Source organism: Ambystoma mexicanum, chromosome 7q, assembly GCF_040938575.1.
Source record: "Ambystoma mexicanum isolate Mex_15411 chromosome 7q, UKY_AmexF1_1, whole genome shotgun sequence".
Taxonomy (NCBI): domain Eukaryota; kingdom Metazoa; phylum Chordata; class Amphibia; order Caudata; family Ambystomatidae; genus Ambystoma; species Ambystoma mexicanum.
In genome coordinates this window covers 645,832,865-645,845,946 of record NC_090941.1, presented here as the reverse complement: position 1 = coordinate 645,845,946, position 13,082 = coordinate 645,832,865, and the positions used below count along the sequence as shown (strand labels likewise).

At 52.6% G+C, this 13,082-nt stretch overlaps 1 protein-coding gene across 1 annotated transcript in view; it reads left to right on the top strand.

Moving 5' to 3' along the window:
• Positions 1-13,082, top strand: part of MEDAG (mesenteric estrogen dependent adipogenesis) — a 351,608-nt gene that overhangs the window by 244,813 nt on the left and 93,713 nt on the right. The window lies entirely within an intron of this gene.

Below are 13,082 nucleotides of genomic sequence, written 5' to 3'. Positions count from 1 at the left end.
GCTTTTGGAAGAAACATATTAGAAGGACACTGGTGTTAATCAGCTGCTCTGCGATGCACGAGTGCATCATAGTGAAAGCTCTGTTTTACAGGGTAATTCATGGAATAAATGTGCACCGAAAAGGGGAGCACAAGCGTGAAAATCGCAGCGCACGCGTGCTAAAGGCGCGCACGCAGCCTTTCATCGATTCATGGAATGCGCTGCGCTTGTAAAACCTGGGATGTGCGCCAAATCCGTGGGTGGCGCATGCGGGCGCACACGTCACTAAACGGCGTGCGCAGTGCGCACCGGGAAAGCGCACATCGTGTAGCGCACACGAAAAAAGTGGGTGGAACACGGGGCGTAACACGCGGAATGGGTAACAAAGCATTAAAATGTGGGTGTTACGGGGGAAGTACAGGAGGTAAATGCTCGCAATGCCCACACACGCGCTAACAACACGTATTCATGGAATCGCACAGGGGAAAGCTGTGCGCCAAAAAAGACATGCTAATCCGGAAACACGTAGGCCAAAAGGAAGTAGGCGTAAGCGGCCCTGCGCAGCACAAAAGTGTGCACAAACAACAAACAAGCTCATACGCTACAATGAATATACTATTCCTCACAGCAGTGGTCGCGGGACACCGCAGGAGGAGGAGGATAGCCAGGCCCTGCATTTTTTTTACCCAGGACCAGCCTTTTTGGGATGCCTCATGACCAGGTGTACGGGAGGTACAGGTATCCACCACAAATAATCCTAGAACTGGTCAGGAAGTGTCAGGATAACCTCACATCACCCTCCCTGTGCTCTCAAGCACTGAGCCCCTTGGAAAAGGTGCTCAATGTACTGAAGTTCTTGGCTACTGGGTCATTTCAGCAGACAAGTGCCATAGTTGGGGGTGTCTCACAGGCCACGCAGTCACACTGCCTACACCAGGTGTTGGCCATCATGACTGCACGCCCCTCAGTCCACAGGCACATATACATGCCCAGAACACCTGCAGAAAGGCAGGCTGTCGTCCAGGACTTTTACGGGGTGGCACCCTTCCCCAAAGTGCTAGGTGCCATTGATTGCACCCATGTGGCTCTACGACCTCCCAGGGCCACTGAGCACACCTATCGAAACCGCAAGCACTGGCATTCCATCAACGTGCAGGTTGTATGTGATGCCAAGGGAATCATCACCTCAGTATATGCCAACTATCCAGGATCCAACCATAATAGTTTCATATTCAGAATGTCACCCCTAAACCGGGACCTGGAAGCTGGGCGACATGGCGACACATGGCTAATTGGTGAGTATAAATGCCTCTGCACATGCATGCATGTCAGACACTGTTAAATGTGAAAACCCCACTAATGACAACCATTATCACCTCCCCAGGGGACAGTGCCTATTCTCTGAGCACCTACATGACGCCAATTCGGAACCCCACCACATCACCCGAGGTAAGATACAACACAGCCCATATTGCAACCCGGGGCATAGTGGAGCGCACATTCGGAGTGCTCAAGTCACGCTTTCGCTCCCTTGACCGCTCTGGTGGGCAGCTGCTATATGTGCCCCCAGTAGTGTGCAGGATCATAGTGGCAGCATGTGTCCTGCACAATGTTGCAAATCGGCGGGGCGTGCCAGTGGACATGGTGGTGCCCCCACATCCCCAACCACATGCACGCCTGCTGCGCATGGGAGGTGAAAGGGCACGTGGTGAGGCAGCCCGTACCCAGCTTGTGGCAAATTACTTCACCTAAAATTCCACCCCTGCAGAGTGCACACAGGATTGGCACATACCAGCTGACAATCAATGATGATGACAAAAGGGACAGTCAACTGTCACAACCATACCAGCCTGAGATTGTTCACCTGCAAGTGCTACATTGTGTGCAGCCCTAGCTACTTAAAGACACCCAATGCTGTGTCAGTAAAAGGCACACATTCATGCAGCATGAAGGACTACCCCCTTACAAACCACCAGATCAAAATAGTGGCATGTCACCCAACCCCTCCCCATCTCAGTTACCCAACACACCATGACGTGGCATGCAATGTGAAAGCAACCAAATGAATGCACAACACATGACACAAGTGTCACAAAGTGCACAGGCCACAGACAATTTCCTCTCAGTAATGAATAAAAGAACAACACACATGAACAAATACTTACCAGCAAGACAAAACATCAGTACAGGATCCAACAGTGGCAACATATGACAGTAAAAAATTAAAGTAGTGCAAGTGTCACAACCTGACTAAGGCAGCACATCGACCCCTTCCAACTGCAAAGTGTTGCTGGTAGGCAAATGTGTCAGTGTACTGCATACAACATGAACTGCATCTGCAAAGGAGACGGGCTTGTTAAGACATGGAGAAGGTACATGTATATAAGGAAAAAGTCATGGATGTAGAACCATATATAAATCCACCATGCAGTGGAGAATTGAACAACAATCCACACTAGGGATGTATACACAGTTTGGACTACAGACTGCCCACATAATTTATGGGAGCCCAATGTCACTGTGTAAGTTACTGTCACTTGGTCACACCCTTCGTGAGCCCATGGAAAGGGGAAGCAGGAGGGGTGTGTGTCTCAGGAACCCAAGTTTCTAACCCAAAGACAGGACAAGCCTGCATGTGCCTAGCTGGAATACACAGTGGATGCCTATGGGAGCCACACAAAGCAACACACTGTAACATAACATTAAATAAAAATAAAAAATGGCCATGTGTGGACCAAGGGAGGGGGGAGGCCACCCAGGAGGGACGAGGTACAGGGTGCACCCCAACACCCACATGCGTGGATGTTGAGGAAATAAAACCCCTCCATGGGCTCATGGCCTGCACGGCTACGCTACTGTGGGAGAACTGCCGTCGCTGTCATCACCCTCTGGTCCTGCATCAGAAGGAAGGCGTGATATGGGAGGCAGACCACGCAAAGCCCTGGCATGCTCCTTCATGGCAGCAAGCATGCGGGTGTGAAAGGTTTGGTTCTGCAGGATGATGGTACGGAGATCCCCATGCAGCACCTCACGGGTAGCACGCATTTCTGCCTGCATGGCCTCGCGTGTTGCCCGGATCTCCTGACAGGTTGCCTGGAGCTCAGCTGAGAGTGTGCGTGTCAGCTGCTCCAGCTGCTGTTCTGACCTTGTACTCCGGGACATCTCAAGGTCACATAGAGTATCTCTGAGGGACCTGTGTTCTAACCTCAGGGCATCCCTGTAGGCCTGTGACTCTGCAGATATGGCTGTGCACAGAGTCTCCAGTCCAGCCTATCGGACGCCAACATGTCCTCCCTGTGTGAGTGGCAAATGGACTCTGTTGCCTGCTGCTGGAGCTCCACCTGCCGTTCAGGGGGGAGATTGGAAGTGGCCACCCTATCCATGGCCTGAGCCATCATCTCACACGATGCCCCCTGTTGTGCTACTATAGTGTAGATGGAGTTCTCCCACACAGTATTGCCAGGTGGCACATGGCCACCGCGTTGGCGGGCACCACACCTGTTTGGGGCAAGGTGATGTGCACCTTGCTGTGTTGGCACTGCCTGAGGCTGCAGGACTGCATTCCTCCTTTGATCTGCTGGCCCAGGAACAGGAGCAAATATTGTGGAATGTGATCCTGCATCCATAACCGCCACAGGCAGACTTTCCAACACTGAATGCCCCATAGAGAGGTCTACCCCCAGTGCAGGTGGGCTGGACAGAACAGCATCCCTGCCAGAAACACTCACCTGCGACGGGACATATGTCTCAATGTCCGATTCAGCACCTGATTCATAGAGGTCTCCGGAGGTGTACCCAGAGACACCCGTGGACAGTATGGTCTGTAGGAGTAATGGGTTTTCACCCACCACCACCCCACGTCCTCCACTGGCACCCGGTTGTGGCTGTGAGTACTCCTGGCTCTGTGCCATCTCCTCCTCCTCAACAGCATCAAGTGCCTCATCACCTGCAAAAACATAAAAGAAAAGTAATGAAAACAGGCATGAGCACCATAGCCCACACACATAGGCATGACGAGGCAGACACCCAGTACATAAATGACACATGTCAAACATGACAATAACTCTGGCATGCATGCACTGTCAACGAGTTGGAAGGGGAGGCAAAAAGCAAACACTGAGGACTCCAAGATGGAAAAGCAACACATGTGCTGCATGGTTGATAGCACTGGCATCACACATTAGCCTGTGAGTAGCATGGACAATCCACATACATGACACATGCCAGCACACAGATGGCACATAACATAGCCATGGCAGATTTTACAAGGACACCCAGATGGTAGCAAATCAGTACTGTCACCCATCCATGTGAGATGGACATAATTAAATTGAAAATGAAAAAGTGTGACAAAACACGCATGTGCCACACGCTGCAACAAAGCCAGTGTTGACTGATGCAGTGATGGCAGGCACATGGATACATCAATGGTTGGTCACTTCGACATGACAGAAGACAATTGTCATCTTCAACATTCAAACAGGGCCCCAAAGTGATTGAGTAATGTGCACCTACACATGGCCTGCACACAATCAGCCTGATTGATGAAATCATTTCCATAATAAGGTAACCAATGTGGGTCATTGTGGGGTGTAATCTATGTCTGAATCATGTTACATTATGGGCAGAACGGCACAACAATGTGTGGTAAAAATGCTAAGCATTTCATCAATCAGGCAGAATGAACAGGAAAACAGTATGAACAATGTTGTGGCAGTTGAAGGGCAAGTGCAGTAATCTGGTGCAAATTGTCTACTGCGGTCAGAAGGGATACTTGAAAACGGAAACCCAAGGCCGGTGTATGGTTTGAAGGCACCACATAGGTGACCCATACCAGTCATGACTACACACCCTCACCTGGCACTCAATCAGAACACATCACCCAAGCAACATATGCATGGCCACTCACCGGACATTGCCTCAAGATCTGGTAGGTCTCTCACGCCTTGGAGCTGATCCTCTGTGATGAAGCCTCCAGCGATAGACTCATGTTCTGTGAGTACGTCCTCCTCTGGTGGATACCTACTGCCAGTCACCAGAGTAGAGGCATGATTGGAAGCCAGCTTGTTCTTTGCTCTGTGTTTGAGGTCATTCCACCGCTTAGAGCAATCCTCAGCTGTGCGCCTCACAAATCCAAGGGAACTAATCTGGTCCGCGATGCACTGCCAGTGGGCCCTACGTTGAGCAGTCGTAGTCTTGCACCCTGCAGTCGCCAGCATTTTGCGGCCATGGGCCGGCGCGTAGCCCACAAGTGTGTCTAGTTCTGCATCATTGAAACTAGGCTTCCTTGACGTGCCGGAGTGGGTAGCCATGTCTGGGGTCCCAGCCTGTAGCGCAAGAGCACCCTTCTTCCTCTTGGAAGGTGGTGCGGACCCTGAGTGGCTTACGCCACTCTGGTTGGTAGGGGCTGAAGCGCAGGTGGACTGGGCACTGGAAGTAGCCAAAGGCACGATGACCAAAGGTCTCACTGCAGGCATTGGCTGCTGGGTGATGTTGGCAGGACCAACCTCGGTTTGATAGACTTGGACCAACACTGTCCCGGCTGGGGGACTCGGAGCTGGGTGGATTGAGCTGCAGCTGCCCCTGCAGCCTCCTCACCCTGGCTACTTGGGGCAGCAGATGAAATTGCTGTCCCAGATCCACGTGGCCTGGTGACAGCAACTTTCACCGCCACACGTGGCTTTGACTTGGTGACACGGAAGTCAGCCTGGGAGTCATCCTGTGCCGGTTCGGTTCACAATATGGGCTGGGTTAAGAAGGCCTGAGCTGAGATGGTCTCAGCTGCATCTCCCCGACCCATTGCGGGGGGGGGGGGCATAGGTGTCCCTGATTGGTCCTCCACACACTGGCCTCTTGGGCCACCCTGCACATCCTGGCCACGTCCCCTACCGTGCCCGCCTCTTGAAGGTCGGCCACCTCTACCTCCCTTACTGCTTGGTCGCATCCCAACCATGGCACTGATGTTGTTGTGCGAATGGCAGGTGCAGTAAACAATTGTCCTGGGCAAGTGGGGTGAAAGGGGTAGGGTACTAGATGGAATACGTACCCTAGTGCTCTAGCAAGGCTGTCTGTGACCCCTGGGGGAAGATGACGGGTCATGCAACGCTCAGGCACCCGAAAACAAAATTTAACATGCACGTGACCCCTGGTAGCCCACGTGTGTGGAACAGAGAACCCGCACTACGCTATGGCACCCAGAAACACAAAAATAAGCGTATGTGTGGTACATGCAGGCTACAATGACCTCTGAATGGGTACGCGACACACAGGGGCAACCACAGTTGAAAAATACGTGCGCGACCACCGTCTGCCTGGAAAAAGTATGTGAAAAAGATGTGCGTGTGTGCGTTGGCAACACCCCTGCCAAAAGAAGAATTGAACACTGTCCGAGTATACAAGGAGTACGAACTGGAACCGTTGTGAAGTAATCGCGTGTGAACCAACAAGAAGTGCAAGCATCACCCGCTCGCTCTCCACAAAAAGCACGTACAAGAAAATGGTGTCCTACGTGTGCCTATTAACCCAGCCCACACGTGTGACGTCACTTACGCGCGTACACGCTAAGGGCCTTTCCTCCAATTAAACGCAGTGACACACGGACGTGCAGTTTTTGCACATGTACAATCAACATGCACCCGTGTTGAGGGAAACGCCCTTGCTTGTCACGTCACAGAAGCGCTTACGCGCTAAGGGCCTTTCCTCGAATTACACGCTGATGTGCCAGTTTTTCACATGCCAAATCACTCTGTATCAAGCTGGCCCCGCAACAACACACGGAAGACCACGCTCCTGCCCAGACGGCCATTTTCCTGCCCCCCCAGAGCCCTGAGCACGCTCCCATGCTCCCATGTGCTGCTGCCTGCTTGCCTGTTGGCCACGTGCCCTATTTGGTGCCTGCACATCAGCCATCTGCACAGCTCCAGTTGCTGTGACCACCCCTGCTTGAACAGAAGACTCCCGACTGGTATTCCATCGCTCCACTGCCCAGCCCCAGGACCCAGTTGCCCACCCACACCTGCCTCTGGGGTTGCCATGTCGGACACAACACCATCTGGCACCACTGGCAACCCCCAGCCAGAGAGGCAGAGGGCTACCAGCTTCAGTGCCAATGAAGTTGGTATCCTGGTGGAGCAAGTCCTGGAGCAGTATGATGCCCTCTTTGGAAGTTCACGCGCCGACAATGAAGGACGGAAGAGGATCTGGATGGACATTGTGGCTGCCATCAATGTGGAGGGGGTGGCAGCCCGCGACATTCAACACGTCCGGAAGCGCTGGGAGGACTTCAGGTCCAGGACCCTCAACAAGGCCCGGCGCCTCTTGAAGGCAGCGGATGCTGAAGGGTGCCGGGTCTGCCTTACCACAACCAGATGAGGGTCCTGGAATGTATACGCCCAGTGCTCCACCTCCAGGGCCTTGAGAGGCAGACCAGTCCGGAGTCGAGCTGTAAGTGTACATGCGTACTGATTGGACGCTGTGCATGTTGAGGTGTGCCAGGAGTGTGCAGGTTGGACATATGTGTTTGTAGGCCCATGTATGGATGTGTATGTACAGGGACATGAGCCTGCTGCATGTGAGTCCTGTCATGCGTGAGACACATCAATGGTGTATGTGTTCAAATGCATGCTGGCCGAATGCATGTGTGGGTGCACACATGTTTAGATTTCTGTGCATGTACTGTGGCATGGTTGTGGCGTCACACATGGATGCTGGTTCCACCTGCATGTATCTGCACTATATACATGTGCATGTGTGTGTATTTGACAAGTGCGCAACTGTGATACACCATGGATGCATGTGACACTGACATGTAGGAGGCTGATTGGCAGATGTGACATGGGTGGCGATGATATCACTGCGACAGGTGGTGGAGATGTAAAGATGCATGTATGTCTGGTGGCGTGTGTGCATGTGTTCTGCACTCCCCGTGTTGCATGTGACGTCAGGCTAACCTTCGGCTGCTCATGCTGTTGTATGTGTATGGATGGTGCTGCCTGCTGCAAGATTCCTGTTGATTTGCGCATGTGTGTGATTTGAAATGATGTGTGTGTTGGGGAGTGTGATGCTATGTGTGAAGTTTGGCACTGCCACTCATGTGCAACTGTCATGTGTGTATCAGACCATTGTACAGTGCCCTGATGCCTGTGTTCTATCTATCCCTGTCTGCAGCGTCAACTGATGCAGAGGGCGGAGACGGTGCTGTGGAGCAAAGCGGCAGGGATCGCACCGCCAGCCGGAGACGCAAGGTCTGGGTCCCCCTCCCAGGTTGTCATCTCGTTGGGGAGTGAGGAGTCTGGTGTCGCGTCCGTCGTCGCAGCTGCCGAGGGTAGGTCCAAGAGGCGTAGGTCCGAGGTGGACTCCTCAGCAGCAGAAGAGGCAGCTGAGACCCTACAGGGTCCAATGGAGGAAGATGGCACAGAGTCATCCAGGTTGGTGGTGGGTTTGGTTGAGGAGGAAGCCATGGAAGCGACACACACTGGGTCTGGAAGGGGGATTCCACTGGTGCTAGTGCTGCAGTCCAGGGGCAGGGACAGGGAGGCAGCACAGACCGCCGCGGAGATGCCAGTATGTAATCCTGTCCCCGATCCTGTGACTGCATCATCCCGCACCAGCAGGGATGCCTTCGTCCAGACCCGTTTTCAGGGAGGGGATGCGCACACAACAACTGGCCTTCCTTTCGCTGCGGACGTGGCAATCCGGGACCGTGTTGAGCCTGTCCTGGGTGGGATGGTGTTGGGTCAACGGGCTATCCGAGATGACCTGCAGGGTTTTCGTGAAGACTCCTCACGTTATCTGGGATGCCTCTTTGACCGCGTCGAACTACTAGGACGGTCACCAGTGCTGGATTCCTCCATATGCTAGACCTTGTACCGACCCCCCCTCCTCAACTGAACCCTCTATGTGCCAGTCGTCCTCCGTGCCATCTTCCGGCCCAAGAATCACCTGGGTACCCTGTGGAGCTGCCTCTGACCCAGCGGCCAGACTGGTGGAGGACACATCCCTGCCACAGTCGGGAGTCGGAGGTCCAACAGGGGTGGCCACCCCAACAACTGCACCCCAGCAGGAGGAGGACGTGCAGGCATCAAGAGGCAGGGCACATGCACGGCAGCAGCAGGCTCAAGGTGGGAGAGATGATGGCGGGGCCATCAACATTAGAGGGGCAGGCATCGGCCGGAGGGCAGGAGGACCCTGGATTGGGAGTGTCTTCCGTGTGGCAGCGGTTGGGCCAGCAAATAGATGCAGAGCTGCGGCCGGCGGAAGAGGCACGGCTCACTATGGTCAGGGCGGAAAACTCCATGCGCAGGGCGCTGAGGCGGGCTGAGTGCCTCGAGGCAATTCGCAGGGAGTTGGAGGTGGACATGGCGTTATCCCTGCGAAACCTCGGGGCCATGGAACAGGCCTGCCTCCAGGACGTAGAACGGGAGTTCGATGATGCCCTGGCCCAGGAAATCAACAAGTGAGCCGTAGGACTTGCCTGCCGCCATTGTATATAGTTAATTAGTGTTAGGTTTCCTTTCTGTTTTTCTTTCATTTGGGGCGCTTGGACTATGCCCCACCTTTTTGTGTATAGTTGTTTATTAGGTAGGGTTTTTTGTAGGTTTCCTTTGAATAGTTGTGCTCATGGACCCTGGATTTGTACTTTGTATATAGTTGAAGACTGGATTTCCTTTCATTATTTTTTTATTTTACCATGGGTCAATGGATTTTTCTTATTTTTTACCTTTGGATTTGGTTTGAGGGACGGACACTTTGGACCCATTTTCATTCGGAATTGTTTGGATTCTGCTTTCATACATTTCTTTTCTATTATTTTGGACATGCAGCATTTTGTTTATTTATTATTGCGTGATTTCATTTCATTCCCTTGCTTTTCTGTTTAATACATTTTTGTTTCATACTTCAATGTGTGGTATTCTCTCATTGGTTTCATGCATGTCACGATGTGGGTTTTCTCATTCACTTGCACCCATTGTGTATGTGTGACAGACATGTAGTGATGTGTATACATGCCATTTGGGATGTATCATGTAATGGGGCTTTCAATGTGGGGTCGATGTAATACTTGGTTGGGTGTTTGGACTGGGGTGGCATGGGGTGGGATTTGGGTGGCCATAAGGGCCATGATTGTGGATCGTGATGACGTGTTGGGGGTGGGGGAGGACATGAGTCGGGGCCTGCTGGCAGGTGCCTGTCACTGCTGGGTGGGTGAGTGGGTGGGGGGACATGAGTCGGGGCCTGCTGGCAGGAGCCTGTCACTGCTGGGTGGGTGAGTGGGTGGGGGACAGGAGTCGGGGCCTGCTGGCAGGTGCCTGTCACTGCTGGGTGGGTGGGTGGGTGAGTGGGGACATGAGTTGGGCCCTGCTGGCAGGTGCCTGTCACTGCTGGGTGGGTGGGGGACATGTGTGAAGTCTCCCAGGTGCATGGTGCCATGCGGCCTGCCTGCGGAGCATGCCCAGGGGTGATGTGCTGCCTGCAGGGCATGGGCAGGGGGGTAGGGACATACATGGGAGGGCCCACACTGCCAAATCGCATGTGAAACTTCCTGCGCACCCCTGAAAATACACGTACCCTGCTCGCCCAAGCCCTATCGCGTGTAAAACTTCCAGCACACCCCAGAAATACAGTACCCTGCTCGCCCAAGCCCTATCACATGTAAAACTTCCTGTGCACCCCAGAAATACACGTACCCCGCTCGCCCAAGCCCTATCGCGGGTAAAACTTCCCTCGCACCCCACAAATACACGTACTCCGCTCGCCCAAGACCTATCACGTGTGATGTTTCACGCGCACCCCCAAAATACACGTACCCCGCTCGCACAAGGCCTATTGCGTGTGATACTTCCCGCACACCCCCGAAATACACGTACCCCGCTCGCACAAGGCCTATCACATGTGATGCTTCCCGCGCACCCCCGAAATACACATACCCCGCTCGCCCAAGGCCTATCGCGTGTGATACTTCCCGTGCACCGCCGAAATACACGTACCCCGCTCGTCCAAGGCCTATCGTGTGTGATACTTCCTGCGCACCGCTGAAATACACGTACCCCGCTCGCCCAAGGCCTATCGTGTGTGATACTTCCCGCGCACCCCCGAAATACACATCCCGCTCACCCAAGGCCTATCGCATGTGATACTTCTGCGCACCCCAGAAATACATGCAGGCACCCCATCCACCATGGCCATGCCCCACAGGCATCCCACTCACCCTCCCCATGCCCCACAGGCAGCCCACGCCACAGGGGGGTGCTTTTTCTGCGCAATTTACCTTGCACGAGCGGGGTATGCATATTTCGAGGCGTGCGCCAGTACATTTTCACGCGTTTGGCTGCCGTGAGCGGGGTACGCGTAGTATTTTCACGCGATTACAGTGTACCGGCCCTGTAAACTAGTGCAGCGTTACCACGGCCCTTTGCGCTGCATTGGGGATTTTAATGCCTTTTCCTTGTGCAAGGGGCGTTCTTCGGGGCGTAAATGGCTCTGCGGGATTTTCTCTGCGCCAGCGTTCACACATTGGCTTCTGAATTCCATGAATACACTGTGCGCCAGAATGCTGTTTAGCGCACACGGCTGGCACACGCTTCCTCTCTGTGCTGATCACGTGTGCTGCCTCTGCGCTGAAATCTATGAATTACCCCCATAGTTTCATCCATGTTGTATGAATGAGTGTAAATGTTTTAAGTTGGGCAGAGATTTGTTGAATGTTGCATTTAAGAGCCTGTTTTGTTTCCATGGTGTTTGGAACGGTGGCCTATTTTCCACTTTTGTGCTGCAGGACATTGTGTTTGTTTCTTTAATCGTTATCAACATTGTTTCTGGCGACCACGGTTTGTGTGGTAACACATATGCAAACACATTTCCCAATTCGTAATCGCCACCATTGGCTGGAGAAATTTTGCTTAGGCAGTTTTTTCTGTATTTTTATAATGGAGGCAAGACGGTTTTGTCAAAGCTGACAGTATTTTATTTCTAAGAGGCCCGGGAAGTGCATGAGCCCTGGGCTGATCATCACCACAGCCAAAGTTGGGAGGATGACACATCAATCGCAGCCGATTTTGGGAGGTGTCAAGGTGAGAAACTTGATTGGCTGGCACGCATGCAGAAGTCCATAAGGCTGTGTGAGTATGAGGCAAAGGCTTTGCTCGGAGCACATGTGTGCCCAATGACATGTTGTACATCATCAGTGATGTTGTGCTTTACCGCTGAGAACTGAAACACTGGTCAATTGGGTGCCAGGCGCAAAATCAGATCGTGTTGCGTGTAATGGAAAGATCTGCTGAAGGCGGTGGTCTGTATCATGTGTATAAGGCCAAGCGGCAATGTTTTGGTCTAGTATGGTGATGTAAAGTCTACCCTGCATGGTCAGAGGTACCCTGCATGGTCAGAGGTTTCACGGTTAGAGCAGCACAGGAAGTGGGTGCAGTAGACTAAAGCAGGAGGGAGAGATGAGCAACGTAATTAAAAGGCACAGTAAATAAAGCATGAGACTATAATCCGTCAGAAACGGAGGAACGGGGTCATAAATCAACAGGATGGGGCGGCAGGGCATAGGAAGTGCACAGAAGTGAGCGTAGAGAGAGGCAGCAATAATGGGAAGGGAAAAACAAGTAGATAGATAGCAGCAATAGCAGAGTTACAGAACGTGAGAGGTAACCGGTATTGCTTCACAAATACTGGAGCCATCTCGGGGTCCGTGGGTATGGTGGTTGAATGTATCTCTGCGTTCACAGTCATATGAATCTACTGCAAAGATAGCCTGAAAATCTAGAAACACCTGTTTCAGCTTCTGTTTTTGCTTCCGAGTCTCACAGGCATCAGCGAGATTGATTAGTTTTTCGACCATCTGCTTAAAGCCTGAGAAGACCTTGGGCTCTGCAATTTCGGCAGTATCCTCCAGTTGGGTGGAGAGATCTCTTGTTATGTTGTTGGCCTGAACATGAGGTTTCAAGGATGGTAGTCACTGTTTGACTCTGAATTCCACCTCATCCTTCCTTCTGTCACCGGTCACCTCTTCCACTCCATAAGAGCAGGAAGGGTACACCAAGAGATTCCCCCCTTGCCTGGTAAAAAAAAATTCAGGAGGGATACCGTTGTTGATATTGAAG